This window comes from Nuphar pumila, chromosome 3 (genome assembly GCF_984573655.1).
Source record: "Nuphar pumila chromosome 3, dmNupPumi1.hap1.1, whole genome shotgun sequence".
NCBI classification, from domain to species: Eukaryota; Viridiplantae; Streptophyta; class Magnoliopsida; order Nymphaeales; family Nymphaeaceae; genus Nuphar; species Nuphar pumila.
This window is the reverse complement of record NC_143251.1, coordinates 73735369-73762868: the sequence shown is the minus strand read 5'-3', so window position 1 is coordinate 73762868 and position 27500 is coordinate 73735369.

The following is a 27500-nucleotide window of genomic DNA, read 5'->3' as shown; positions in this document are numbered from 1 at the left end:
ATTTAACAAATAACATTTACTACCAAAATTTTTGAAATATGAGATCTTTGGTATACGATCATAATACAATTCAAAACATGTTTTATGTAAAATTGGTCAAATAAGAACACGGTTTAGAATATAACATGCTGTATTAATTGCTTCAGCCCAAAAGTATTTTGGTAAATTTTTATCTTGAAGCATGGTTCTAGCACATTCTTGCAAAGTTCTATTCTTTCTTTCAACAACTCCATTTTGTGGAGCCGCTCTAGGAAAAGCAAAGTTGTGAGATATACCATGTAAATCACAAAACTTTAGAAAAGATTCATTTTCAAATTTACCACCATGATCACTACGAATTTTAATAATAGATGTAGATTTTTCATTTGTAATTCTTCTACAAAGTTTAGAAAATTCCGAAAAAGCATCATTTTTGCTTTTTAGAAAAATTACCCATGTAAAACGAGAATAATCATCTACTATAACAAAAGCATACTTGCTACCATTCAAACTTTGAATTCTAGATGGTCCAAGTAGATCTAAATGTAAAAGTTCAAGAGGACGTTTTGTTAAAACTATATCTTTTGCTTTAAAAGAATTCTTGATTTGTTTACCCCTTTGGCAAGCATCACATAGGTGATCTTTCTTATATGGTATTCTAGGTAGGCCTCTTACAAGATCATTCTTGGATAACTTTGAAATAATTTTAAAGTTAACATGTCCAAGTCTCTTGTGCCATAACCATTGAATTTCATTTGAAACAATAAAACATTTTTCATTAAAAGTGGGTAATTCATCTAGATATAGTTCATACACATTGTTCCTTCTTTTACCTTTAAAAATGATCCTTTTAGATTGAAAATCAGAAATTAAGCATAAATTATTTTCAAAAGAAACATGAAAACCTTTATCACATAATTGACTAATAGATATTAAATTATGCATTAAACCATCTACTAAAAGAACATTTTCTATCAAGGGAAATTTTGGATTACCAATATTACCAATACCTATCACTTTTCCCTTGTTATTGTCAGCAAGGGTGACGGTTCCTCCATCCTTATTTTGGAGGGTGGAAAATAATTCCAGCCTTCCAGTCATATGTTTGGAACAGCCGCTGTCCAATATCCATTTTCTCCTTATGTTGTGTACCTACAACAAAATCAGAAAACAGAGCATTTGACCCCTTTCTATTTTCGGGTCCATGAGAGTTAGTCTTAGGAACCCATATCCATTTGAATTTTGGTTTCCTTTGATAATAAATATTCTTTCTATAAAAGGATTTATCATGTCTAGAATAATCATGTCTAGAATAATCATGTCTAGGCTTATAAGCATTATAGTTTCCATGATTAGATGCATTTCTATTAGATTTATGAATAAAAGGTTGAGAATAATGTCTTTGATTTTTCACCACATAGTTAGGTCTATTTTGAGTATCAAAGAAGCTATATCCCAATCCGGTTTTATTAACCGAGCATCTTTGAGAACCAAGAAGTTTTTCTAGATTCTCTTGACCATTTGTGAATTTGGTCATATAAAAAGAAGATCATTTGACTTTTCTTTAAGACTAGATATTTCTTTTTGTAAGAGATTGGTTCTAACTCCAATTTCTTTTATCTCTAATGCTTGGCAAGAGTTTTCCTTCTTGAGATCTTCTATCTCTTGAAGTAACACTTTATTTTGAGAGTCAAGAGTTAAATTTTCAGTTTTTAACTCTTTATTTTTAGAACTAAGACTCTTAAATTTAGCATATAAATCATTAAATGCTTCAAATAACTCATCATAGTCAAATTGGCTTACCAAATTTTCTTGTGCTACAAAACATATGTTGATGACTTCTTCATTTGATTCTTCATCGGAAGAGGAATCACTATCATCCCAACATGCTTGAAAAGCCTTTTTCTTCTTGAATTGGTTCTTGGGCTTGATTTTGAGAAGAGGACAATCTTTCTTGATATGTCCTGCCTTTTTGCAGTTAAAGCACTTGACTTCATTGGGATTGGAAGAATCTGATTTCTTTACCTTTCTTTGAAATCTTTCCTTTTTGATGAATCTTCTGAATTGCCTTGTGATGAGGGCAATATCTTCATCTTCATCTTCTTCTGAATTTTCTGAGTCACAAGTAGCCTTAAAAGCAAGAGATTTCTTCTTGGGCTCTTCTTCTTGTCTGTCTTGAAGTTGGACCTCATATGCCATTAGGTTGCCAACTAAATCTTCCAGAGTAAGAGTATTGAGATCATTTGCTTCTTCAATAGCAGTAGTTTTTCTCTCCCATTTAGGAGTTAAACACCTTAGAATCTTTCTGACTAAATCCACTTGTGAATATTCTTTTCCAAGTGATTTCAAAGTATTAGTTATATCGGTCATTCTAGTTACCATGTCCGATATTGATTCATTTTGCTTCATTTTGAACAATTCAAATTTATGAACTAAAGAAGCAATTTTAGATTCCTTTACCTTTGACGTACCTTCGTGTGTCACGAGAAGAGTATGCCATATTTCATTAGTTGTAGAACATTGAGAGATGCGATTGAACTCTACCTTGTCAACGCCACAATATAATGCATTCATTGCCTTGGCATTATGTGAAGCAGTCTTCTTTTCTTCATCGGTCCATCGGCTGAAATCAGTTGATGGAGTTTGGTACTTTTCTGAAATAACTCTCCAAATATCTAGATCCATGGATTGCAAGAATATTGTCATTCTTACTTTCCAGTAACCATATTTTGTTTCGTCGAAGAGAGGAGGACGAACAGAGGAGCTTCCTTCTTTGTGCTGAGATGTGTAGTTGCCATGCTAGATGATGGTAAAATCAAAGTAATAGCTAACCTGTGCTCTGATATCAAATGAAAGTGCACTAGGATAGAGGCAACAAGCACTAGAGGGGGGGTGAATAGTGCTTTTAAAATTTTTTGCGGAATATTGAAGGATTTTGCAAATTGAAAAGCAAAACACACAAAGAACCCGCTTGAGATTTCCACTATCCCGACCTACATCCAGACCAAAACCGGTCTATCCCGACCTACATCCAGTCCCCAAGCAAAACCCGCTTGAGATTTCCACTATCAATCTTGTAAACTACAAGATCACACAGACCAAAACCGGTCCCACTTTCAGTAACAACCCTACTGAAAGCGAACAACTCCTTTACACCAAGGAGTCCTTCTTTTTACAGAAAATAAGTAACAACTTACAATACAACCTATGAGCCTTTCTTTTGAATGTGAATTAGATGTAATTGGCTTTTGAGGTTGTTGAAATACTCTACTCACGAATTCACTATCTCTTAAAGTGATTTGAGTGAAAAACTGAAGTGAAAATATCAAGTGAGTGAGAAAACAAATACTTGAATGAATAGGAGTGAAAAGCAATAAGTAAATGATTCAAATCGATTGAATTCTTGTTGTTTTTAGTGTAAAAAGCACTCATATTTATAGATAAAATTTTCCATACGTTGAGGGTATGAAAGGGTGTCAAAACTGTCCATTTTGAACGATCAAAACGTTTGAAAAATGAAAAGACACGCCTTTTTGAAGTTTCAGGAAAATGGCAAAATTAGTCGACTGAAACATCAGTTAGTCGACTAATAGTTAGTTATTAGTAGACTGACAGTTATCGTCGGTCGACTGATCTGTTAATCGAGCCGTTTGAAAATCTAAACTTTTGAAACTTAGTCGACTTGAGAAAAAATAGTCGACTGATAATATCATCAGTAGACTGAAAAACCTTTTAGTCGACTGCTGCTAAAATCTTCTGAAAAACAAACATTCTGTTCGGTTGACTGATAAAAGCATTAGTCGACTGCTGCTAAATTTTCAGAAAACACATGTTCTGTTCAGTCGACTAATAAAACCATTAGTCGACTGCTGTTAATTTTCCAGAAAACAAACATTCTGTCCAGTCGACTGATAAAACCTTCGGTCGACTAATTTGACAAAAATGACTTTTTAGAAAATATGGCGCGAAAGGATTAGTCGACTGGTAAGTCGATTGGTCGACTAATAAACATGAAAATTTAAGAAAAGAGTTCTAAAAAAAAATTCAAGTGTTTTGATGTCTTCTTTATAATCGTTGTAATTTTGAAAAGATTTTTATATGAAAAACATGTGAAAACCAGACATCAAATAATAAAAACCGGTTCTCACTAGGGGATGAGACCGGGTCGAACTCAGGGAACGGGAATATTTCGTATTCAAGTACACAAATCTAAACTATTCTTTATTGCCGAATTATTGAAATGTAAAATGTTCAAGAAAGGTAAAAACAACTAACTATTACAACAAATGAATACCCTTCGCAGAGGGCGTAAAGTGCAATATTTACAAACCCAATTAAATTCCTAATTCTAAAAATAAAAGCAAAAAGAAGCTTTATTCTTCGGGCCTCGTGTCACGTAATCACTTCCGCTCCACTCCTGTGCTATCCTGCACAATTCAAATGACACGAGGAGTACCAGAGCTAGAACATGAAAGAAATGATAAAAGACATCTAAATGACTAATTACAATTGAAAAACTAATTCTAATTAAATCTACTAAACAATTAACTAATTAGAAAACAATTAACTAACTATTTACTGGACTACTAACTAATGCTTTCTTAACAAAACAAGGAATGAGCTATTGAAGAACACAAGAAAATGAACGATTTAAAAACAATAGGAATTCAATTGAAAAACAAGGAATGCTAACATCTATCAGTTACTTACTAAACTAATCAAACTAATTATTAAAAAAAAACAACAAAACAGGAAATTCAAACTGTAAAGAAACAAGATTTGACTAAAAAACAAAACAAAACAGGAAAAACAGGAAATTAATAAAAACTGGAAAATGAAATGAAATAAGAAAAACAGAAAATGAATATAACAACTAACTAGATGAATGTTAGGAATTCAAGAAAATCAAAGAATGAGGAAACATGCAATCGGCAGGTGAGAAAATAAGAATTCAGCATAAAAGAAAGAATGAACAAACAGGAAAATATAGGATATTAACAAACAGGAATTCTGCAAAACAAGAAATGAATAATCATGAACAAATGAAAAACTAGGAAAGTTGAATGAAAAACAGAAAATACAGTAAAGTACTAAATGCAGACATACGAATTTCAATAGATGAAGGAAACAAGACTTTACTATGAATCAGTAACAGGAAATTAACAATTCAAATAGGAAAATAAAATTGCAAGAAATCAAGAATTCAGGAGACAAGAATTGAATATAATGAATGAAAACAATATGCAAGACAACAAATGAAAATTGCAAAAAATGAAATGCGATAATGAATGAAAATCAAACGATGAACAAAAAAAAATAAGAATGCAATGAATTTAAAGAACTAGAAGATGATGATCCGTAAAAACAGGAATGAAGAGCTGATGCTAAGATCAAAGTTCTATTTACCAGTTTTTTTTTTCTGAAACAAAACAGAAACACAGATGATCGATTGAAAAAGAAAACAGAAAAAAACAAAGAAGAAGAAGTAGATGAAGACGAAACAGATCGGAGGAAGAAGAAGAAGAAGAAGAAGAAGATGAAATCAGAAGAAGAAGAAAAAGAATTTGGAAGAAGAAGAGGAAGAAGAAGAAGAAGAAGAAGAAGAAGAAGAACTTACCTTAGCCAGAAGGATTAGGGGAAGAAGTGGCGACCTCCACCATGCCCACCATGCTGTCACCGGACAGAAGACTCCACCATCGCCGGCTGCTGAAATTTCATTAGAGGAAAAGGGAGAAGGGGAAGGTAGGGAAGGAGAGTAGCCACCGGCGATGGTGGAGGAAGGAGAGAAGAAAGGGAATAGAGGGAAAGAGGGGAAAGGAGGAGATTTCAGGCGTGAATGGGAGGAGGCGCCCTTTCTTTTTCTGTTTTGGGGTTTTTAAAAACAAACAAACCGGCTGGAACCGGTTTGAAACAGATTTTTTTCATTTTGAAAACTGCAAACTGGTTCAAGCCGGTTTTGTTTATTATTTTTTTCATTTTTTAAAAAAAAAAAAATAAAAACTATGTAAACTAGTTTATTAGAAAGTGTTCAAAAATGAAAATCAAAACTTATTTATAAAGAAACTAAAAAAAAAACTATTATAACTATTTATCTTTATATATAATTTTTTTCTTTTCTAAAAGACAAACATTTAAAATGATTTTAAAAACTATTTTCTCTATTGTTTATTTTTTATTTTATTTTTAATTGAAAACTAAAACTAAACTACTATGAATATAACAAAAACTAAAATATGTATAAAAATGTAAAATAAAACTATTTTTCATGCATTTTCTATTTTTAAATCATTTTAGCACATTTACTCGAAAACTAACATAAAATTGGGTTTTTGAAACATTATTTTATAAAATCATGCATATTTAAATGTTAATTAACCCTGATTTATATGCATGATCAAATACCCCCATGCTTATGTTTTGCTAGTCCTCAAGCAAACTAGAAAAATGCAAGAAATCAAACTATCACCTAACTCACTTTCGTAGGAATCACGGTTGCATTTAGCTCATGCAACAAGCCCTTTCAACCCCTGGGTTACTCCAGTGGACGAGTAAGGTCTCGTGAGGGTTTGCAGTGATGCTACCCACAAACATCTGTGTCATGTATGCAAAATATTACACATCCTCATAAGCAGTAGGTAATTAAAGACTTTGTTTTCACAAATATTTCATGTTACAAAAAAAATCAAACATAATTAGAGTCTTTTATATACCACCACAGAAAAAGAATTTCTTTCACTTTCTAAATATCACAATTACTTATGTTTTATTCTTAGAAAATCCAATAAAAACATATTATTATTTACTTATCCTCACTCATATGTCTTCTGCACAGGTTTTCTCAATCACACTTCTAAGCACTGAACTTTTCTTTCTTTTTCAGCTCTCTTTTTTTTTCATTTTTTTTTCACGCTTTTTCTTTTTGCGCACTTATTCTTCTCTTATAGCTTGCGTGTGGTCTGCTTTTATGACTTGTGCAATGTCAATATCTTCTATACTTTTTCAATACATACCAAAAGATATCAACTAAGACGTAAAAGTGACTTCCTTCATTCACCTTTATAACATGAGAGTCAAACATTTCAACTTGTATCTGTTCTCAGTTACTTAGGATCACGAAGTTTTCCACTCTCCTTTTCGAAATGGAATTAAAAGTTTCAACTTACATTTAAGTTCCATCTACTAAGGATTGTGGAATTATCCAAACAACCTAACACATGCTATATTTTTTTCTTTTGAGCTCATTTTTACGCTTTTTGTTCATTTGCTTAGTTTTTCAAAAATAGAACTGTGCATATTCATATTTATGATTCAAAATAAATTCTAACATGTATTTATCATCATTTCTTCGAAATCCGCATAAACAACCATAATTTTTAGATCTATGTCAGAAAAAAAAAATTCGTGGGGCTTAAAAATCCTCTAAAAACATCAGATTTGAAATAACATTCATATAAGTTCACACTTTTTCTTTAAAAATCTACTTTTCATGAGAGATGTGTAAATATGTGCAAGAACGTAAACAGAAATATCAAGGTGTGCAAACTACACCCTCCCCCATGCTTGAATGACACTGCCCCAGTGGCACTCCCCCATGCTTATATGAAACTAAGTGAATGCACATGAGAGAAATAAATGAGGGAAAAGAGTAGAATGACCTGACATGAATTAAAAATACACGTTCTATGAATGTAATGAATGCAATGTATACATGACAAAACATAAAACTCATGAATGAAAAAAAAAACAACATGAAAAACTCATGAAGAAGTAAAAACAAAATAAAATCTATAAATTCTAATCAAATCTAATAATATACAAGATATGGGTTGCCTCCCATAAAGCGGTAAGTTTCACGTCCCCAGCCAGACGGATCCCTGGAAAATCCTTCATCGTCCATGAGATCAATGGACATGAGGTCAAACTCAACCGGGCTCTATGTAGAAAAGAGTGTCATCTGTGACACTACGCACTGTGTTTCCATCCCGTCTACCTCTAACTGTAGGATCATAACTCTCTCGACGTGAAGAACAGAGATTAGTCTCATCTGAGAGACTGGTCAGAAAATGAGAGTCTAGGACCGACCGAGTATCAATGAATGCAACTTCAGACAAGTGGTGAATATGATCAGGCTTGACTTGGTCAAGCACCTTCTGCATCTGCACCTCTTGCTTACTAAAAACAATTGGTGATCCCAAAGGCTGAGAAAATGGGGCTTTATATGATGATAATGCATGCTGTGGGTCAGGCCCCTTCTGCTGAGGTATCATGGAGATCGACTCATCTTTAGAAATTATATGAGGTTCATGAGTCGATTCTCGAGTGGGGAGACACACCTTCCCCCTCTGAAGGGATGTAACAGATTCGACTTGCGCATGATGTGAAGCATTAGGTTGCAAGTCAAATGACATGGAATCCTCTCTCTTTGAGACAACAGACTGACTATACGGGTTCCCCTCGCTTTGTCTACTCAATGTCTGAGCTAACAGTCCCATTTGAGTCTCTAGCTTGGCTATCGACTGCGTATGGGAGCAATAAGTGGCCTTGATATCAGAAAAGGCCTCTAACATCTTCTCCTGAAATGATGAACTTGGAATGGGCTCCTGAAGAGAAGGTAGACTAGATTGGGGATGAACCTGTGGAAAAATGGGGTGTGAGTAACCTTGTGAAGGGTTACTGGGTCTATACTGTGTCTGGGAGGGCTGATGAGATAGGGGAATGGACTGGTTTCGCCAACCTGAGTTATATGAGGATGTAAATGAATCGGGCATGAGTTTAGCAAAACCTTGGGCAGCATTCACCTGCTCCTGAACGAATTCAGGATATAGCGGCGCTGCCGGACAATCCGCAACACAGTGTGCAGGGCTAGAACATAGCTCGCACAATCTTCCTATTGGACTTCTCGAAGAATTAGCTAGGAATTGATCTAACTTCCTAGTCAACTGGTCAACCTTGGTATGCAAATCTAACTCGCATCCAACTTCGGAAATCCCTATTTTCCTAGGACCACTAGACAGAGATGTAGTCCTATCGAGCCGTGAAGACAAATCATGATGCATTGTGTTTTTACTCAAAGTCTCGAATAGAGACCATGCCTCGTCCTCACTTTTGAGCATAAAAGTGCCCCCACAAAACGAATCAACCATTTGACGATGCTTCTCAGTAAGCCCGTCATAGAAATACTGCACCAACTGCCAACGAGGCACCTGGTGATGGGGACACTTACGGAGAAGATCTTTCAATCTCTCCCAAGACTCGTGAAACTGTTCTCCCTCAATCTGCGAGAAACTGATTATGGCTTTACGAAACTGCTTCGTCTTACCAATTGGGAAGTACTTTTTAAGGAACTCGCGCTGCATTCCTTCCCAAGTGGTAATTTGAACCTTATCGAGAGCCTTTAGCCAATGTTTAGCTTTATCTTTGAGAGAGAATGGAAACAACGTCAACCTCAATGCGTCATCTCCAAAATTGTTGATCCGCACTGTCGAGCAGATCTCCAAAAAATCATCAATATGACTATATGGGTCTTCGTTGCTAAGGCCATAAAAGGATGGTAGCATTTGAATGATACTGGCATTTATTTCAAATTGATTGGCTCCTACATCAAGTCTCATGATGCAGGAGGTGGGAGTGTATATGGTGGGCATGAAGTACTCCTTAAGGGTACGGAACAACGACCGATTTTCAACTATGGTGATAAGATGAGGAGTTCTCCTAACAAGAAACTCGGGACTCAATTAGCTCGGGTCGAGTGATCGTTGCTTGTGCATACACCTTGAAGTAGACCGATGTAGCACCCGTCTTAACTTTGGGTTTTCTACCTAACTAACGCACTAAGCGGCCAAACCACGCAAACCACAAAGCGAGTGAACTAAAAACAACAAAAACTAAACAAACACCACGCAGTTACACATAACAGAGATTATGCAAAGAAATATAAAATCTATGTGTACGGTACCAATCGTACACAGTCACCTCTAAGGGGATCCTAGTAGGTAGGCTGTGCAGAAAAGTAAGCTCGTCTCTAAGATATGCACATACGTGGTTCTAAACCTAAATGCAAACAAACACTAGGCAATAAAGCGAATACTAATATTACGCCGTTCCCTGACAACGGCGCCAAAAATTTGATGTCTTCTTTATAATCGTTGTAATTTTGAAAAGATTTTTATATGAAAAACATGTGAAAACCAGACATCAAATAATAAAAACCGGTTCTCACTAGTGGATGAGACTGGGTCGAACTCAGGGAACGGGAATATTTCGTATTCAAGTACAAAAATCTAAACTATTCTTTATTGCCGAATTATTAAAATGTAAAATGTTCAAGAAAGGTAAAAACAACTAACTATTACAACAAATGAATACCCTTCGCAGAGGGCGTAAAGTGCAATATTTACAAACCCAATTAAATTCCTAATTCTAAAAATAAAAGCAAAAAGAAGCTTTATTCTTCGGGCTTCGTGTCACGTAATCACTTCCGCTCCACTCCTGTGCTATTCTGCACAATTCAAATGACACGAGCAGTACCAGAGCTAGAACATGAAAGAAATGATAAAAGACATCTAAATGACTAATTACAATTGAAAAACTAATTCTAATTAAATCTACTAAACAATTAACTAATTAGAAAACAATTAACTAGCTATTTACTGGACTACTAACTAATGCTTTCTTAACAAAAACAAGGAATGAGCTATTGAAGAACACAAGAAAATGAACGATTTAAAAACAATAGGAATTTAATTGAAAAACAAGGAATGCTAACATCTATCAGTTACTTACTAAACTAATCAAACTAATTATTCAAAAAAAACAACAAAACAGGAAATTCAAACTGTAAAGAAACAAGATTTGACTAAAAAAAATAGGAAAAACAGGAAATGAATAAAAATTGGAAAATGAAATGAAATAAGAAAAACAGAAAATGAATATAACAACTAACTAGATGAATGTTTGGAATTCAAGAAAATCAAAGAATGAGGAAACATGCAATCGGCAGGTGAGAAAATAAGAATTCAGCATAAAAGAAAGAATGAACAAACAGAAAAATATAGGATATTAACAAACAGGAATTCTGCAAAACAAGAAATGAATAATCATGAACAAATGAAAAACCAGGAAAGTTGAATGAAAAACAGAAAATGCAGTAAAGTACTAAATGCAGACATACGAATTTCAATAGATGAAGGAAACAAGACTTTACTATGAATCAGTAACAGGAAATTAACAATTCAAATAGGAAAATAAAATTGCAAGAAATCGAGAATTCAGGAGACAAGAATTGAATATAATGAATGAAAACAATATGCAAGACAACAAATGAAAATTGCAAAAAATGAAATGTGATAATGAATGAAAATCAAACGATGAACAAAAAAAATAAGAATGCAATGAATTTAAAGAACTGGAAGATGATGATGCGTAAAAACAGGAATGAAGAGCTGATGCTAAGATCAAAGTTTTATTTACCAGTTTTTTTTTTCTTTCTGAAACAAAACAGAAACACACAGATGATCGATTGAAAAAGAAAACAGAAAAAAACAAAAAAGAAGAAGTAGATGAAGACGAAACAGATCGGAGGAAGAAGAAGAAGAAGAAGAAGATGAAATCGGAAGAAGAAGAGAAAAAAGAAGAAGAAGAAGAAAAAAAAGAATTTGGAAGAAGAAGAGGAAGAAGAAGAAGAAGAAGAAGAAGAAGAACTTACCTTAGCCGGAAGGATTAGGGGAAGAAGTGGCGACCTCCACCGTGCTGTCACCGGACAGAAGACTCCACCATCGCCGGCTGCTGGAATTTCATTAGAGGAAAAGGGAGAAGGGGAAGGTAGGGAAGGAGAGTAGCCACCGGCGATGGTGGAGGAAGGAGAGAAGAAAGGGAATAGAGGGGAAAGGAGGAGATTTCAGGCGTGAATGGGAGGAGGCACCCTTTCTTTTTCTGTTTTGGGGTTTTTAAAAACAAACAAACCGGCTGGAACCGGTTTGAAACAGATTTTTTTCATTTTGAAAACTGCAAACCGGTTCAAGCCGGTTTTGTTTATTATTTTTTTGAGTTTTTTAAAAAAAAAAAACAAAAACTATGTAAACTAGTTTATTAGAAAGTGTTCAAAAATGAAAATCAAAACTTATTTATAAAGAAACTAAAAAAAAAAGCTATTCTAACTATTTATCTTTATATATAATTTTTTTCTTTTCTAAAAGACAAACATTTAAAATGATTTTAAAAACTATTTTCTCTATTTTTTATTTTTTTATTTTATTTTTAATTGAAAACTAAAACTAAACTACTATGAATATAACAAAAACTAAAATATGTATAAAAATGTAAAATAAAACTATTTTTCATGCATTTTCTATTTTTAAATCATTTTAGCACATTTACTCGAAAACAAACATAAAATTGGGTTTTTAAAACATTATTTGATAAAATCATGCATATTTAAATGTTAATTAACCCTGATTTATATGCATGATCATGTTTCTTTTAGAAAAGTTTTTCTAAAGATTTTTAAGGTGAAATGCAACCTAAATATGCACTCTAAGTAAGGCTCTTACAAGAATCTAAGACTTTTAATGAATTAACCATTTGCACACTAGTCTTCAAAGATTCTTCATCGAATTCTTCAATTTCTTCATAGCCTTAACTGAAATGCAGTTGATTCCACTTGTTCATCATCAAAAACTTGTACTTGAAGTATCATGTATGGCTTCATTGTCGTAACACTATCGGCCTCCTTTCTATAAGAGAAGCCTAATATTAGGGAGCTTTGACGAAAGCTTAATTTCTCTTCAAAAGTTCATTTTGCAAACACCTCCTCTTCAGGGAAGAGAGGAGTAATTTCATTTCCCATTCAGGTTAGGGATAAGCCTGAGTCTCTCTTTTTGGGGAAAAAAAGAGGAGAATTTTTGTCACGTATGTGTTGAGCCGGACCTCAAATGCTCTCTTTCACCAAGGATTTCAAGAACATGTTGTCAATTTGTCAATCAAATTATTTGTTGATTTTAGAATCTTTATTGCATAAATCTTTACCTCAGTTTACCTTCAGCATTACTTCAAAGAGAGTGAAGCTTTTTGCGAAAAGAGATCCAAAATTCAAATTCCTTTTATGGGTCAACCAAAAGGATGAAGGATAAATCCTCAATATGGCCAGCAAAGAGGATTCAATGTTATTGCAAAGCCATAGATGATTGATATTGATCGCAGTTATGGCACATCTCTAAAGATTATTCTTGTAAAGATGAGGTAGTGGAAATATCCTGAGCACCAAAAAAAAGAGAGAATTCACCCAAGCCCTGTCTCCTCAAATCACCTAAGCTGCAATTAAATATCCGCAAAAGGGATCTCTCAATTGTCGTCAAGATGAAGTCGAATTAAGCGAGTAGACCCCCGGGGCCAAAGAAGATTTGAAACATCTCCAAGATGACGGAGTTTGTGATGGATCCTTCCAGGGAAAGTCCAAAGCACTATTGAGATGAAGGCAGATGCGATGAACCTCTCGACAATCCCTAAAAGATATTTAATTTCAGCTATCATCTAGAGATCTCTAACCTGTGAGCCAATAGCGTCAAAGAAGGATCAGAACATCTCCAAGTTGAAGGAGTTTGTGATGTACCCTTCCAAAAAAAAAGAGAGAGCAAGAGAGGAAAAAGAAAGAAAAGTCAAGACATTTCCAAAATGAAGGAGAATGTAGCCGAAACCCAAGAGAGCCAAAAGAGTGCATAAAGATTATCAGGAGGGAAGCTCCCAGGATATCAAACTGCCAAATCTATCAAGAATCTTCTTTAAATTTGTGAAATTCTATTATCAATATTCTTTCATCAATTGCTTTCATGAATATTAAATTCTCTCTTTCCTGTTCATATCAAGGAATATGATAGCTTCCTTGAAGAAGGTCAATCACAAGTAATTTGAATTCCGAATCTTGATTCTACGAAGTCAATCTCGTTTGGCGGTAATACTTCAGATAGAAAAGAAGGAATATTTTTGCAACAATGTGCATCATTTTCAAATACTTCGAATCAACAACAGAATTCTCAATAGTTTGACAATATTTTTTAGCTATCCTGACGTGAAGTGAGAGCTTGATGTCTGTTTTGATACATCCTGACACCAATTTCAAATCCTTCTTAAGGATTTGATTCATTCCCTTCTTTGAGAGCGTGAGCTCTCAGATTCGCACACTTCCCTGTGTCCCCACTGTCTAACCATAGACAGTCCCATTTCGGTTAGAGGTTGAACCACCAATCATTTTCTCGCAAAAGGCCAATTCAAAAGCTAATTTAGTCTCAGGAATGAGGCGCCCAAGACCAATCCCTTTTCAAGCTTTAGGGACCTCATTTTCCTTCCTTTTGCAAAAACCCTGTCGGATTTATTGTGCAAAATCCGAAGGTTCCATCATGGTCTCTTCTTTCAAGGACTCCATTCATTTTCCGCCCGATCAGGATAAGGGTACAAACCTGAGCCTCCTTTGATGAGGTATTCCATTTTTCACACGATCAGGTTAAGGGTACAAATCTGAGTCTCATTTCTACGAGATATTTCATTCCCCAATCAGGTTAAAGGATAAAGTTGAGCTTCGTTCCATGCGAAGCATTTTCTGTCACATCCAAGTTAAGGGCAAAAACCTGAGTTCCACAGCTGCAGAGCAAATCTTTCTTCTTCATTCTCCATTTCATATCTACCATCTTCTCCGAGCTAATTTCCTCATACCCAGTCAGATCCTTACAACTGGGGCATTTTGTTATATAGCCCAAATTTGGTGTGTTTTTCTTTGCCACTAAGCTCGGCCACAAGCCGGCTTAGTAGCAAAGAGGGGCATTTGTAAACACCCCAAATTTTTACTCACCTCCCTGACATCTCCATCGATCATCACATTTCGGTTCTCTGAAATCAATGAAAGGCAAAATGGTCAATTTCTAAGTTTAGACCTTGCAGAAAGTTCAAAATTTCATTCCTGAATCACGAAATTTCTATATTTAGGCTCAGAAATATCTTCAACTGCAAATTTTCAAAATCCTATTCTCGACAAAAAGCTAGAATTTCCAATTTCTGAGTCAGAATGGCACTTCATGAGACATGACTTTGCATATCATCGCATGAGCATTTCATATCATTTCATTGCACAGCATGTCACTTCGAGGTCCAGAACTCTCGATTTCAAAATCCTTAATCCAGATTCAAGTTTTAACTCTTTTCAAAATTGATCACAAAACCCTGGGTTTTCAAAATTGCCAATTCTTCCCATTTTACCCCCAGGACTCTGAATTACAAAAGTTTTTCTCAGGAAAACAATCTGGATGTTTTGATATTGATTTTCAAATTTCGTCAGGGGACACAATTTTAAAATTTTCTTTATACATATTTTGCTCTGAAAAACCATTTTTTTTCGAATTCTTGAAAATAGACCAAATTTTATTTCGTATTATGAAAATCCCAAAAAATAAGTTATTTATTTTGCTTTTTATTTTCAAATAAATGGTGTGAGACCCGCCTTGAACTAGTATCACACTCAAATTCTCAGGTATGTTTCTTATTCTCAAGCAGGGCCCACCTGGAGATGCTACCAATTTGTAAAGTCTTCTTTTTAATTCTTTTCAATATTATTTATCTTATAAAATAGTCAGTGGGCACACACATGGGTGGCGCCCCACTTGAAAATAAGAGATTTGCCAAACAAAATAAAACTTTTTTTTCAAAAGGATTTTAAAAGCTGGCTGAGGTGACATTTCCCTAAAAAACTCCCATTTTCGTTTCACTATTCATTTTTTTTTTTAACAATCTTAGATGTTGCGACAACCAAACTTTCCTAAAAGGCTCATTTTACCTAAACCTTTGGCAAATGAACCCAAAAATTTTAAAAGACCTAAGATTTTGTCCCCTTCCAAAACGGCGGATTTTCAAAACCAATTAATTTTCACTTTCAAAATTTTCAAAAAATGTAACGGAACCTCAAAGGGGAAGCTTCGATCTTTTGATAGAAGGAGCTGAAAATCTTTAAAAAGGGGGTTTTTGGGGAATGAAAGGAGGCCGATTGATTTTTCACCCCTTTGGTTTTATCGCAGGTGCCCTCCTCTCAGCGTGGAGTTGTTCCCCTTTTGGATGCCATTTCCTCCATCCAGCGTGAAGAGCTTCAAGCCTTTCAATTCTTGGTTGGCTGTATGACATTTCACTTGATGTAGGAGATCCAGCAGGCTGCTGCCCATTTCCTTCAGCCCAGCAGCAGAGAACGACCCTTATCGGCTGTCTACAAGAGTCATTCGGTGCAAGGGATCCAACAAGGCTTGTTCCCTATCTTCCTTCAGTCCAGCAACAGAGAATCGACCCCTTTTCTGCTAGCTTATAGGTCGTGTGGTGCAAAGGATCCACAAGGTAATAGGAGGTGGCGTTATGTTCTTTTTTTCTTTTAAGTTTCATTAAATCAAATCTTGTTGTAACTTGTTAGCTGGAATAAATATAAGATAAAGATCCATCTATGGCTTTGTTTCAGCATAGTAGATGGGTTTTGAAATGGACATTTGGAAAGCTTTCATATGCAGGCTAAATGGATGAGACGGTTCATCCTTTTCATGGACTGAACCCCCATTTCAGTAGCCTACACACATTCAGCCATGGTTATTAGTCTTTCTCTCTTTTGTCGTGCATTTTAGCTGCATCATATCTATCGTTACATACATTTCGTTTATTAATTTCCTCTAACCTATGTTTCCTGTAGCCTATGTGTTCTTGTCCTGCTACTTACATATCCATTGCAGCAATCGTAGTAGCTGGATCTGGAAATGAAATAACAAATTGATGTAAATCATTTTCCCTCTTTTATTACTGAGTTTTATCAAGTAGATTTTGTTGATATCATGATCCCTAAACTGCTGGAAATCAACTAGTCAACAGCAAGTCTAAAATTCAACTGGGTTCAATGGAGTTTGTATGTTATCTGTATGTGTAGATCATAATAGAGGAAAGCAATCGGTTTTGCAGGAAATAATGGGTGGTCAACAGCCCATTGGAGTGATGTTCATCAGTCATTTAAGTGCTCCACAGCAGTCTCGTTATTGTATATCTCCCACACGACAGCATGTCTACCTTTGATAAAATCATGGGGCTGATGATGTCAGCCATTGTCTGGACAAACAAAACAAAAAAAAAATCTGTGATTGATATGAAATTCTTTGTTTTCTGCAAGATCACATTACTGTTTTATATTAACTCTTTGCTACAACCATTCCTATTAATATGTGTATTTGCTGAATTATATACTGTCATAGCTATGTACCTTCAGCATAATATTTCTGTAGGTTAGGATATATCAGTTTTGCACAGTCATTTGTCGCACCTCTACCCACTTGCTATCCCCAAAGTTGTCTCTCATTGTTGTACCTTTCATGGTCAATTCCCTGCAACTTTATAGCATTTGTCCATACATATTGCCTTTCATTTACAGCACATATGCATTGATTTCCCTGTGCCTTTCATAGCAACTAAAGCCTTTATTTTTGCATATCACCAGCCGTATCCCATACCCATTTTAATTTCAGCATTTTATGTCAGTGTGCACACTTACTACAGCATGTCTGTTTCTGCAAAATTACATTTCCCTCATCTCTGCATTCATACTTAGATCTTCTTTTCACTTTTTCTTTACATTAACGCATTGTCACATCTGCATTTATCAGCTGTTGTTTTCTACATTTTGCTTCAATTTCAGTGTTTGTCTACCATCATTTCTTAGATATCTTATATCATGCACCTGTGTATTATCCTTTCCTGCATGTATATACTTTTCATTGAATCGGTATCTCACTAAATCTAGTTACATATTAACATATTCCACAACCCATTTGCATATTTCTAACTTGCATTTACCCATTATATATGGAAATTCAATTACTATGCATATTTTCTCATTATAAGCATATATATATATATATATATATATATATATATATATATATATATATATATATATATATATGTGTGTGTGGATCTCTTCAGGTACACTTGTTTTCATATATGAACATTTGTGTAGATATTTTCTCCTGTAAATACATCTCCATTACCACATTTCATTTGGCATAAATGTAAGCATTTAGAGATATATGTATATATTTCTCATTTAAGTTTAAGCATGTTGCCTAGATATTATCATAGGCATTTTAGTCATGCTTTAGCCATTGTATTGTATATTCTAGTGTAATCCAAGTGTAATTACTTAGGTATTGTCATTAATGTGAAATTTTCAAATCTCTCTTTTGTATGCTGAATTTCTTGTACTAATTCTCATTTGCAGGGAATATCTGGAAGATGCTGATTCCTTGGTTTCATACAATTTTTTTTTTCTTAGCTTTTTGTCAGCAATGTAACCATCAAATGTAAACTTTTGAATAATATTTATTTTTTTGCATAGATTAAGATGCATTTCATATAGTTTGAATTCCTGTAAAATCCTGTTTATGTGATTCATGCATTTTATTTTAAAATCACTGTGGATGAACACAAATGACACATGCACAAACTCTTAGAGAGTTGATGGACTCGGTGGAGTCCATATTTACGGCCCTAGTTGGAATATGGATGAGACCCAGATTCAGCAACTTTCTACTAGTCACACAGAGCCTACACTCTTAGGCTATCTTCAAAATAGCACATCATATTTCCAATTTTGTAAAATATTGTGAATTAAATCAATTAAACTCTGAACATGTTCATGGCCACAGTCAGAATATGTGAAGAGTTTACTTTGGCTTAATATACATTTTTCCAACAAATTTCTCAGAAAATCTTTCTAGATGTCTTTTTCAAAGTGCATACATCCATCCAAATCATCTGCATCATGGTAGCATCTGCTTTTCTCATGATTTTCTCAAGAAAATTTCACTCCATGGAAATCGAATTCTCAAGGAATTCTGAAAATTCTCAAAGTTGGATTTCCCAAGTCAAGTTTTTCTGTGTTTTTTCATGGAAAATGTTATTTTCTTAAGATTCATTTTCAAAAGGCGTTTCTCATCATTCTCGAGAATCAAAATCGATTTTCAAATATTTCCAAGGCTAAGATTCTCAGAATTTCAATTTCCTGAGTTTTGATTTTCCTTCTCCAAAGAGTTTTCCAATGAATTTCAATCATTTTCCAAAGAAAATTTTCAAAGTCAGAGTTTTCTTGGCAGATATTTTCCTTTTCAAGTGTTCACCTTTTCTCAAGAATTACTTCTGCTTTCCCAGAATTTTCAACCATTCATGATTTCCCCAAATCTTCACAAATTTGCTTGAGATTTCAAATCTTTTTATCAGAATTTCCTAAGAAATTGATTTCCATCTTTTTCCTGAGAAAGACTTTTTCAGCTCCAAAACGTTTCTGAGCATACATCATATTTTCCAATTTGCGTTTTGACAAAATTACATAGCACATGCCTGAATTCTCTGTGCATTTAGGATAGACCACGATTTTGATAATCTAACTAAGTCAAGCACACTTTTGGTCCTTGGTTTGATTACCCCTTTTAAAGGCGGCAGGAACGGTCGATCCTCGTACCGACAGGTCGAGCCCCATCCCATGGATTTTCCCGCTATTTTCAAAACGAATGCGAGTATTTCAAAAACCATTTCCAAAACTCTGGTCAAGTTTGACTCGCAGAATTGCTTTCCTCTCTCTCTCACAGAGAAGGAAAGATAAATTTTTGTGACGATAACAGAGGGGTCTCAGGATTATCCCTTATCCTGAATGGGAACACCTCGGAGAACAAGGGTCAAGTTTATCCCTTAACCTGAGCGGGAAAAAAAATAAAGGAATACCTCATTGAAAAGAGGCATCAGGTTTATCCCTTAACCTGAAAGGGTAAAAGAAGAAATAAAATTTTTGGGAAATTTAATAAAGATAAATTGATAGAAATTTACAAAAATAAAGAGAGATTGATAAAAATTGTTTTGCAAAAAAAATTTTCATAGATAGCAATATCGCTCCTATGAGAGGTCTCAGGATTATCCCTTATCCTGAATGGGAACACCTCGGAGAACGAGGGTCAGGTTTTATCCCTTAACCTGAGCGGGACAAAGAATAAAGGAATACCTCATGGGAAGAAGGCATCAGGTTTATCCCTTAACCTGAAAGGGTAAAAGAAAGAATATAATTTACCAAAATTGAAAGAATTGAAAAATTGATGAAATTCATAAAGAAGGATAAAAATTGATAAGATTGACAAATGAAAATTGATAAAAATTGAGAAAAGAAAAGAGTTTATTTGATCCTGCCTGCATGTGGGATCTTTTAAGTTAAGAGGAATGTTTATTCAAAAAATGAGAAAATCATTTTTGGGAAGAGGATCAACTGCGTGGTTGATTTTTGAAGAATTGATCTTTGAAGAAGAATCAACACGAGGGTTGATTTTGAAGAGAGATCAATATGAGGGTTGACTTTTGATGACAATGGTTTTGAAAACCAATTTTGGAAAAGGATGATCAACGTTGATTTAAAAAAGGATTGAACCAAAGTATTGAACTTTTGGTATTCATGACGAAGATTTTGTAGAAATTTCAAATTTTCACAATTTTTGAAGAACCCTCATAGGTAATATCATTTCTCTCATGAATGATGTCGGGATTGTCCCTCACCCTGAAAAGAATAGGAATTTAATGCGGCTTAATAGAATCCAATGAAGAGGAAGATTTTTTAAATGAAAATACAAATTTTCAAAAATAAATGCCCCAGTATGGAAAAAGCGACAAGTATTTGATATCAAAGATATGAAGAAAATTGACATTGCATTGATAAGCTGAATTGATAACAAATATTGAAATATTTACAGGCTTTTGACCAAAGGTCACAAAAGACTGGGACTGACTTTCCCCTATAAGGTGACTGAAAAGAAAGAAAGCAGAAAAAAACATTGGCATGGTCTGGGGGAAGGCTAGGCCAGGACAAGTATCTAATCTTCTTCTTTATCTTCCACCAGAAGCTTTTTATCAATGCAGTCTTGAACGATGTTTTTGAAGACAAAGCAGTGCTCAGTGTCATGACCCATTGCCCGATGAAATTTTCAGAACTGATCTTAAACCTTCCCATAGTCATAGGAGGATCTGCTACCTTGGAGAGTTTAACCATCTCCTTGGTTATCATGTACTCAAGAACTTGCTCAAGTGGTTGCTCTGAGGTAAATTCACGGTCGTATCCCCAACCGTCGTGCTTCGGTCTCCCTTGGGGCTTTGATTCAAATTGGATGCTCGAGGGAGGGATGTCATTCCGCCTGCTGATCCCATTCTTTTGACTGGAACAATCATCTCTGCCTGATCCGCTGGTGTGGTTCTTTCTACCACCCCTCTTATTTTTGCCATTGTTGTTGTTGGAGAAACTGGTAGAGAAGGTGAAGTTGGTTTTCTTTTTCACATCCTGACTGCGTCTTGCCAAGGTGATGCCGTCATAGGTTCCGTTCTCTAACCCCATTTTGAGCCATTCAACTCACTCTATTAACTTGATGAAGGATTTAGACGGAGAAGTGGAGATCAGACCCTTCAGAGGTTGGGAGAAATTGTTCAAGATTATTGACAGTGCATGCCCTTCTGATATCGGGTCCTTCATCCTGTTGCAGGTAGATCTCCACCTATGAATAAAATCTTTTGCCTTCTCATTGTCATTTTGTCTCAGATTGAAAAGATGGTTGAGGGTAGGCGGAGCCTCGGTATTGAAAAGGAACCTTTCGATGAACAGGTTGATAACTTTGACAAAGTCTCGCAGTTCATTCAGATTGATATGGTCGGCATACCACCTTGATGCAATTCCCTCCAGACTGCGTGGAAAGCATAGGAATAGAGCGTTGTTGTTCCTTCTGAATTGGTTGCATTCTACGAAAAATATGGCCAGATGAGCCTTGGAGTTACCATCTAAGTTGGATTGGCTGATTTCTGCTCCATTTCAATTTTCTCTGGATCTGAAAGGTAAGGTGGTTCTATTAGACTTTGGACATTTTGCTATATAAATTGTATGCATATCTTGTCGGATTTGGACTCAAAGTGCGATAATGAGATAGACCTGGGACCATTGCTGAAGCCATAATAAGGGGGGCTTCCCATTATTCTAAATGATTACATTGCGGGTCAGGAGGCTGGTAATGTGCTTTATGTTGTAGATAATGGAATTGGAAAGTTCTCTAAAATCACCAAAAAAGATAGCAAAGATTGTTGCTCAATGGTTTGGTTCAAAATCTGATGAGCTAAGAACTATGTCTCAGAATGCACAAAAGCTTGCACGTCCAGGAGCAGTTTTTTTTTTCAAAATAGTCAATGATCTCCATGAATTGGTGAGGCAAAGAAGTCTGCTAATAGCCCAGCATGCTGTTAGTAGCTGATTACCTTTCCAATTTTTTGTAAATTGACTGTTGTTGCCATACCCCAAGCCACGTGTATTCACCCGCTAATGGTTATTGTTCATTTTCCTTTTGCTTTCATTGTTGTCTTCTTGCTGCTTTGTGGGGTGTGCATCTTGTCCAATTTGATTCTTTGGCTATTAGTCCCAGCAGTCCCATGATCTTGTTGCTGTTATACAACTAATTCTCAAGGTTTGTTGGTATCTGATGTTTTTATCAATATGGCGGACATCATGGAGGGACCTCTGTTGGTTGTTGTAAACACTGTTCTGTCCATTCTTGCTATGGGCTACTATATTCAAAAATTTGCTTACTATATCTTAGATAATGAGGGTGCCGAGCTGACATTTGAAATGTCTGCAGTGATATCTGAGTTTGCTGAAGGGCCTTAACAGTGAGTTGTGATCCTCTGCATAATCATACTCTACAATACCAACCACCTCGGTAGGAATCCATTGTGCAACAGAGACACCAGAAAGACTAAGGTAAACGATGGAAAACCAATTTGTGAGCTTAAAAGTCAGCTTGCAACGGCCATCAAGCTTCAGTAACAGCTTGCAGGAATCAGCCCATTACTGACAAATCATCCTTCACTATTACATCACCTTGTTACTGCATGTTCACAACATCTCATCAATTTTATAATGATACTACATTTCCCATATGTTGCTGCAAAGTCGCTGGAGTAGCTGTTGCTGGTCGACACCTCTGGGCTGAGCCGCCAGTCAAGTTGTGGTGGTTAGGTGCGCACTCTTTATCCTTCTTATCTGTTGTTTGAAATTTTTATAGGTGATGTGTGCCATTTCCACCAACTTCTGCATATCAATTAACCCTTGCATTCACATATTGACCCACATAAAGGTTGATATTGATCCCACATCACTGTATTCACGGTATGTTTTCCACCTACAGTATTCTTACCCCTTGCACTGGCTACACTTGGTCTTAGTGCCACGCCTAATATTCAGTCCAGCAGTTACTTACTGCAGGGTTGCCAACATTCCTGTTTACCTATCATCACCTGTACATGACCATTCCTAGAATTGGAATGTTTGGTCAGAACTGCAGTCATTATTGATGCTTTGAATAGTGGGAATGTACATAGGAAGAACCATCGGATGAAGAATTCCTTGCTAGCAGGTGTATGCCTGGAACTGAAGAGATATTGGTGAAATCCTAAAGAAACCTGAACATCTGCAAGGAAGCTTCAGAGAGTATATTTAAGTTCAGATTGCAATGTCTCTATATGGTCTATGTGAATTTGATGAACTGCAGGCAACCTTTGATTATCTGCTGAGAAGTGATCGCTACAAAATCAGTGTCTTAACCAACCTAAAAGTGCTGCTGAAAATAAATTTTCTGGAAATTTGCCTGCTTCTGTAACCAAGCTTGTTGCACTTGATATGTTTGCCAGCCAATTTACTGACCTTTTTCCACATTCTCTTCTGACCTTCAATGTCTTTTTACAGTAATTCCACAGGCTTGGTTCCAGTGAACCTTAGGAAATTTCCTTATTCTTCGTTTCATTCTGGCAAATGAAATCCTTATTCCCCATCTGGACCCAATTCGGTCCTTGGTGGAAGTCATCACAAACCGATTATGGCCATTACAAAAGGTGTAGTGATCATAGCTGGTATGGTCGCATTTATCATCATCCCTCTGGCATTTTTTTTATACATTATAAGAGGATCTCAAAGACAAAGTATAGTACCAAAAACAAAGTTGTTTGGGGTTTAGATGTCACTGGTTCTGCTGTTTTGGTCATATTTGTTGAAGAACTTATTGCCTTCTAGAGGCAATCTCATAAATATATAGCTCACAACTACCACCTGTGGGCATCACCTAAGCACATCTCCAGCACCCCCTCATCAGCCATCTCCATAGCTCATTTCACAGTAAATACATCAACATCACATTTTGATGTATGTACCACTATTTTCCCAGGATCCCTTCATTTCCAGCACTCTCATCCACCTACACTGAGTGCATGTCATATATATATATATATATATATATATATATATATATATATATATATATATATATATATACTCATATATATATACTCATATATATATGTAAACATAGGCATGCACGTGTGTATATAGATATGTAATGTCATTTTCCATATTTTCCATCATTTATGTCTTGGTACATGAGCACTTTATCATTAAACATTTACATGATATGGGTGATTTCTCTTCTATTTTTCATACTAACTAAAGTGTTTTGCAGGGAATGTGTGAAAAATATCATTACTTGGAGTTGTGAATTCAACTTTATGTGTTGTAATAGTTAGATCTTAAATGAGAATTTCCATTTTCTGTCTTAGATAGAATGAATGAGCATTGTAAATATCATTAATTGCTTATTTTCATGCTTTTTACCTTTATTTTCCAAAATCTCACAAATGGGAACACGAATGGCACGTGCACCGTTTCGTAAGAGGTAATTAATCCTAAGTTGATGATTTACATCAATGGCCATAGTCAGGATGTAAACAAAACTTAGTATTTTTATCTTTTATAAAATAACATTGGATCCTTTTCAGAATTCATCATATTTGCTTTAAATATTTTCCTCTTTTATCAGAGTTTAGTTTAAAATTAACTCAATATATATATATCAATGGCCATAGTCAGGATATATTGAGAGTTAATTTCATTTTAAACTCTATAACAACACCAAAATATGTTTTATTCTTCACCTGAATTTAAATATAGATTATTATATAATACATTCAATGACCATAGTCAAGGATGTATTATAGTTTCAATCTTATTTCAAATTCATGTAAAGAATGAAATATGGCTTTTCAAAATCCCAATTCAAGATTCTTTGAATTCATTCATCATTTAGGATAGAACTGCATCATATTTTCAAAATCCAAGTAATCTTGAATATCTTTCTTCAATTTCTATTTCAAATTCATCAATTCTATCTCATTTTCAAAATTCGATTTCAAAGTCGAATTCGACTTTGAACTTTCAAATTCATTTTATATTCAAAAACCCCAATCAAACTCAAAGTTCAATTTAACTTTGAAATTCTTGATTCATCTTCTAAATTCCAGTTTCAAGCTTCAAATTCAAAGTCCAATTTGACTTTGAAATTCATTTGTATTCAAAAATTCAATTCTCAAATCAATTTTGAAATTCCAAATCTAAAGTTAGATTTTAATCCCAACTTGGATCCAAATTTCCAAGTACAATCTCCACTTTTTTTGATCTCAAACTTAAGATCCAAAAATCCATCTTAGGGTCCAGAGTCCAACTCTATTTTGGATCTCAGACCTCAGATCCGATTCCATTTTAGGATCCAGAACCCAATTCTACTTTGGATCTCAGACTTCAGATCAAAAATCCATCTTAGGGTCCAGAGTCCAACTCTATTTTTTTATCTCAAATTTCGGATCCTAAATCTATTTTAAGATCCAGAACCCATTTTAGGATTCAGAATCCAATTCCATCTTGGATCCAGAATCCAATCCCATTCCCAATTCTAGATTTCAAATCCAAATTCCATTTTCAGATCTCATCTGGACTTCCTAAATCCATTTCCATTTTTAAATACCATTTGGATTTCTTAAATCCATCCAAATTTTAAATTTCAATTCCATTTCAAATTTTATCTCTTCTCCTAAATCTAAGTTCAAAATCCATTTTTTCTGACTTTGAAATTTCCTTCCTTTTCCCTTTTATCTCAGCTTCAAAAATCATTCTTTTCAAATCAAGATTTATTTTCCAAAAGACTTGGAACTTCTCTGATCTATCTTAAGTTCTAAGTTAGATTTTACCATTCAAAAATCATTTCTTCACTTCATTATCAAAGTTCATCTCAGAACACCTGGAGATTTTCAAAACCTTCTTTTCAAAAGAGCATACATCCTTGCATTGCACAAGCATGATTCTTCGTGCATTTAGATTGAGAATAAATTCTTGGATAATATTTAGGCAAAGCAAAAGGCATAAATTCGATCCTTGGTTCGATTACCCCTGGTAAAGGCGCCAGGAACGGTCGAACATCGTACCGACGAGCGAATCCCGTCTCTCCATTTTCTCGCGATATTTTTAAAACAGAGGTGAGTAATTTTCTAAATATTTTCAAATCAAGGTCAAGTGAGACCCCGCAAAAGAGTTTCTCGTCTTCTTTTCTCTTCTCTCTTTTTTTCTGTCTTTTATTTTTCTTCCCTTAAAAAGAAGGAAAATAGAGGCTAGAAAAGGAAAAGAGAAGGAAGAGAGAGAAACCACAAGAGAGGAATTTTTTTTGCGATGATCACAGTTTTGGCGACCGTGATGGGACTCGTCTTCGTCTGGTCGAATTGTGCCATTTTGCTTTGCTTTGATATTATCTATGTCTTTATTCTATAAATGTCAGCTTCATTTCCATGCAAACCTTAGGAAGCCTAGATTCTATCCTAAAGCTGACATCATTGCATATAGGATTTAAGCATGGTTTGGTAGGACCATATTGAGGAGATTATTCCATGTTCACATTAGATTTAGGTCTGAAATACAACTCTCCTCAATTCTAGGGATTGAATGCAAACAATGTATGCAAGTGTATGCTTCTTTTCATTTAAAAAAATTCTATCTCTTTTAGGACTTGCATTAGAGACTTCTGGTTTTATGTTGCATGTTGATCATGTTTTCGAAAACATCCCTACCTATATTGTCCCGATCTTCACGTTGCTGGGCTGTCTCACTGAACCATAGTTCAGGAGAGAGCCTCACAACTGGAGCACTTATTTGGGTTCGTGCCCCCCTACCATGTACCTAAGGGCCATAGTCCAAGGTATATCGGTAGGTGCTCAAGGATGTTGGGAAGCCATTAAATTAGAACCTGAGAGATATATTTATGCCACGTACTTCGAGCTTCGGATTAAGTATATCGGCATACCTTGATTGAAATCAGATGATCTAAACCTTAGAGTTAGGATTAAGGTCCTACAAGCCATTTCAAATATTGCATATAGAGTCAGCCTTAGGGAGTGCTGTTTGTGCATCCTTGTTTGTATATCTGTGATATTTTATATTCCTTATATTTTCCAAAACCCTAGGTATATATTATTCAAAATTTCCTCTTTTAAAACCCAGGTGTATTGTCTTTTTCTTCTGATTTCTTCAAATTCTTTTTTATCCTGCCTACTATTTTTCAAAATTTTAAATCCTTGTCATCTAT